Genomic DNA, 5,074 nt, shown 5'->3' on the forward strand with positions numbered 1-5,074 from the left:
TAAGCCAAGAGTTGTGGGGAGGGGTTGTAAGTAGGGCTCTAGGGGTGGGCCTGATCCATGGGTGTGTTAGGTGGGTCATGCATCAGGCCTGGTAAGGGCTGGTGGAGGAGATGCTTCTTGTCTCCCCCTGCCCACCCAAATCAAGCCCCCATCCCTCACAGCTCAGATCCCCAATCTTCCCCCCTGCCCCCGTCAGCACCTGGGTCACCTGTAGCTCCTGGCGCTGTCCTGGTAGAGCAAACAGGGAAAAGGAACCCTCCCGTTGCTGCTACTGCTGCTGCCACTCTCTGAGTTGGGCTTAGCCCAGAGAGAAGCTGCGGCCTGGCCATGTTGGCAGTATGCGGGTTCTCCTTTCCTGCTTGCTCTGCCAGGACAGTCATGGGAGCTGCAGGTGAGCTGGGGGGACACAAAGATCAGGGGTGAGTCATGAGAGATGGGGGTGGGGAAGTGGCAGGGAGGAAGCCCTCAGGCTAGAAGGCAGAAGTGGGTCCCATCTGGGCTGGCAGAGAGTGGGGCATGGTGCCTGATCCAGGTGATGCAGGCAGAGGGGACCCAGACTGCAGACAGGCAAGAGTTGACAGGTCTGATGGGATCTTGTGAGCCCCTGGCTGCTCACAATCTGGGCCACCGTCCCTGCCCCTGAAAGCAAAATGAGCTGGGCAGGCACAGAGTTAACTTGGCTTCTAGCCATGCTCCTGCTAACCAGCCCTGTAAAGACAGGTCAGAGCAGTGGAGGTTACAGCGAGTATTAACCCTTAACATGTGACTGCTCAAAGTATGTGCTAATTTTAACTCCAATTCAAATTAGCATGTGCTAAGTATAATGTGTAACAAAGCCCTTAGTTCACCTTCTTGTCCCAACCCTCAGTATACTCATGAAATAAGTGAGCATTTTCCCTCTGTTTGTGGACATTAGGTTGCTAAATAAGGAAGCAAGCTCAGTCTACCCACAGTCAAATCTATTAACAAGGGAAAATGCAAACAGATCCATTAAAAGTTTGTAGTTCCCACTTCCAGAAGCTATTAATGCAACTAAAAAAATCGTCTCTAAGGTATTCAGTTGGTTTATCTTCATGTTAGGCTGTGGAAAACGTGCAATGTTATATCCACTTGATAATGTTTGAATGAAATCTGCTATAAAACACTGAAGACCATTGAAAATAACACTTGAAGTTTAATTCATACTAATAGCAGTTTACTTTTAATATGCTATACATACTATTACTCAGAACAGAAGTTTTATATTATGAACATTATAACTGCAGTAAACCTTCCCAATTCTCTTTCATAGAGCAGTATTTTAAATAGGTAGAATACATCATCTTTTATCACTAGAAGAAGAATGTCAGGACACTAATCCAGTCTTTTTCAATTTGATATCTTGCATCAGCAAACTAAACACTGATCAAAAGACTCATCTATCGAGCTGCACGTCTAGGTTCAAGATATGAGATACTAGGTGCATCTACACATGCACTTTAGTGTTGAGTTGACTAATTAGCTCACAGTGTAGTGTCACAGTCTACATGTGTGCTGGTACTAGGGCTTGGTATATGAATTAACTCCACCATAGGATAGTATGGTCAGGGACAGTAGCATCCTACAGTGAAGTAATTAACTTCACTGAAACACACGTGTAGCCCCTACACTTTAGTACCGTGTGCCTCAGCCAGCCCCTCTGCTGTCTGATCCCCATAGCTAACTCCCTGGGTCCTACCAGCCTGGGGCTGCTTTGCCCCAGCTCAAACTGCTGCAGCCCCAGGCACACGTGTAAATGCTGTGCCCAGGAGCAATTTTCTCTGGTGCAAACTGCATCTGAGTATATCACATCACCTTAATAGCATGTATAGAATGCATCCACTGGATTATAGGTCTGGATCTGTACATCAGTACAAGAACGATTACGTTCCAGTACTGTTGATGTATACGATACTCTTTTTTAAACAATTACGTTTGTTTAGTTGTGCATGAAGGTAAACTAGATATAGAAACCCACTTGATATCACCCAATATCAATCAAGGGACAAATTTCAATTTTAAAAACATGAAATAAATGCAAATTAAGTTACTTTTCTTACATTATTTTAGTGCATCTCAGAGGTGGCAAGCTATAGAACTACACTGCATCCTTTCAGGCAAGCACAAAAATCTATAATATGTCATGGATTTATGATTATAGGTGGCTTGTGGTCAGCGAGGCAAGAAACTCAGGTTAAATATATGACTCAGGGTTTATTTTACACTCTCTTAAAAACTATACAATACACAGACACCTGTAATAGGCTGATTTAAATGGGTGTTTACATTCTCTTTAATATTTGCTGCCAATTTCATAACAACAACATGGTGCCAGAATAGTTTATAATAAAAAGGCATATTATTTGCTCTTGGTAGTGGAAACTTAACAGTGAAACCATAAATCTAATTGGATACGCTGTGGGAGAACTGTTATAATGGGAAATAGTCCAAACACATCCAAGGAAAAGAGTGTTTTCCAATGGTTGCCACCTCCCCTGGCTTCTCTTGTGGCCTAATATCTTGTCAAGTTCACTTAAGATTGTTTTGGTGTCATTAGGGAGGGGTTGTAACAGTTGATGAAGGGAAAAGAGGACCAGAAATGAGTTTTGGGAAGAGTCATGGAAAATACATGGGACAAAGAAATATGAAAGCAGAAAAGGACAAGAAACAAAGCCAAAGTTAGACGTAGTGTAAACACGTATAATAATCAGAACTGCTTACACCACCTAATTAATTTGGCCTGCATAATTAGGTTAAACTCTCAAGGAAATTATAACCTTATTATCAGAGCGTCATAATTCTGTAATTGTAAGGTCACGGGATCACCTGTATGGAGTTTACCTTTTAGGCTAGTAAATCTTCCTTCCCTGATATAAATGTGTTTTTCCTGGAGACTTAGGCCATGTGCACATAACACTTTAAAGCGACTAACTGCTTTTGCACCACTTTAATGGTGTCAGTGTTTGCACGCCTCGGCAGTGTATTGCACATTAATTCCAGCCGCTGCAGGAAATTTGGTGGTGTAACGTGCCTTAAATGACTTGGGGCGCAGAAAACTAAAACTCCTTTGAGGAGTTTTAGTTTGCTACCCTGGCAGCCGTGGAGCAAAGCACTGGGCTCCGTGCAGCTCCGTGGCTCTGCAGGGAGCCCGGCAGGCAGCCTGACAGCAGCCTGGGAAAGCGGGCTCTGTCCAAGAAAAGCGGCAAGCCTGATCTTCCACACCACCCTGGAGCCTGCATGAGCTGCGCAGGGGACTGGTGCTTCTCTCCATGGCTGTAGTGCCCCCCAGGACTGCCCGAGCCAGGTACCTGCGGGTGAGTGCCAGCTGGTGGCCACTGCTGCCATGGAGGGAAGCACCAGTCCCCCTGCAGCCCAGAGACTGTTCTGCCCGCCAGCAGCTCACTCTCCCCTCCCCACCAGAGAGGCAGGTGAGTCAGCTGGGGAGGGGCGGGGGGTGCATGACACGGGGGTTTAATCAGCCCTAAATTGAAGTGGGGTTTTTTAAAACCCACTGCTTCAATTTAGGGCCCATGTTTCAGTTACACACCCTTGGTTACTCCCTTTGTCTCTACCCCTATCATCATGCCAGAGTCTGCTGATCCATATCAGCCTTCTGCCTGCAAGCCTCTTCCATAGAGGGGTTAGCTCTAACTTTCTGACTGCATGATTCAGGGCAAGCATTATGTTTGAGTCTAGAAATGAAGAATTCCTTGCCAAGCTTTATGACCAGGTCACTGCACACTGACCACATCTTCTTGCTTTCCCTCATGAGAAATGCACTTAGTAGTCTTTCTGAATTTCCCTTTTCCTCCTCCTTTTCAACTTCTCAGCCTACCTTACTTATTACTGTTTTTCACATGACCCCATCATCTTACCTCCAAGCTGCTGCCTCAGCTGCACAGTCCTTGAAGCTTACCTTAACAGCTGGTTCTTTCTCCCATCTCCTGAGTGCCATGCTTCATCATGCTCTCAACCTGCTTGCTATTTCTCCCTCTCTACCCCCGCTCCTGCATACATTTTCTTGTCCTAATACATCTATTCCTTGCCCCCCTGTTCTGCCTGCTCCATTCCTCTTTCCCGTCTCCTATCCACTTCTTGCCCTCTCCCTTACTTCAGGCAAGCCCTTAGTGATAGTGAGAAACTGTGTTTTGATCTTAACTAAGGACTTAAAGAATAAAGGGCTTTAATTCAGTAGTGCTGGAGTAGAGGTTTGCCAAGGTCATCTGTCAGTACTAGAAACATAATGTGAAAGAGCCCATGTCACAACACTTTTTATTATCTGCTTGGTATATCTCAGTAATACCCAACGCTTTTACTCTGGAGTTTTTCAAATAGAATCCTGAAAATTATCTTTAATTATTCAGCACCATAACCTCAGGGATTGGAAATTGAGGACGCAAATGTACAAAATTGACAGAAACATAATGATTATCATTCAGTATCAACTTAATGTTTCTTTAAATAAATGAAGCAATTAGTCAGGAATAAGCACCTAATCACGGTAAAGCAAGAAGAATGTCACAGTTGTTGAAAAATAACAAATAATAATAAGCAACATTAAAAGAGGGAAATGCATGAAGGCGGGGGGAGGGAAAAGAGTATCAGGAAAACACAGCATGTGGATGGTGCTTCGAAGCAAGTTTCTATGTTTCCTGACCTGGGTTAACTTACATCAAAGGTCTATGTCTAGGATCTCAATGCATTCAATAACCAAAATAGTTACAGTAATGCTTGTAGATTTTGGGAAAAGAACTGTTATCTTTGTTCTCTGTCATTTTTACACTTGACTGCACACTGCTTAGCTTAATGGAGATCTGATTAATAGCCAGAATTCCTAAGTATTCTTATAATAAAAATATTAATAATAGGATGGTGAGGTGTCTGCCTTTAGTGTCTGAAGATTCTAAGTTGCAGGGCTATCTGCTTGAATTCACTGATGAGAATATAATAAATAACTTTATAGAAGTGGATACTGAATTGCAATAAAACTGAATGTCCTTACATATCAGTCCAAACACCATTTCCCACACAAAAAGAATCAGTCTACTGAAGGGGA

The sequence above is a fragment of the Gavialis gangeticus genome, unplaced genomic scaffold (genome assembly GCF_001723915.1).
Source record: "Gavialis gangeticus isolate Ggan-Ray unplaced genomic scaffold, GavGan_comp1, whole genome shotgun sequence".
Classification (NCBI taxonomy): domain Eukaryota; kingdom Metazoa; phylum Chordata; order Crocodylia; family Gavialidae; genus Gavialis; species Gavialis gangeticus.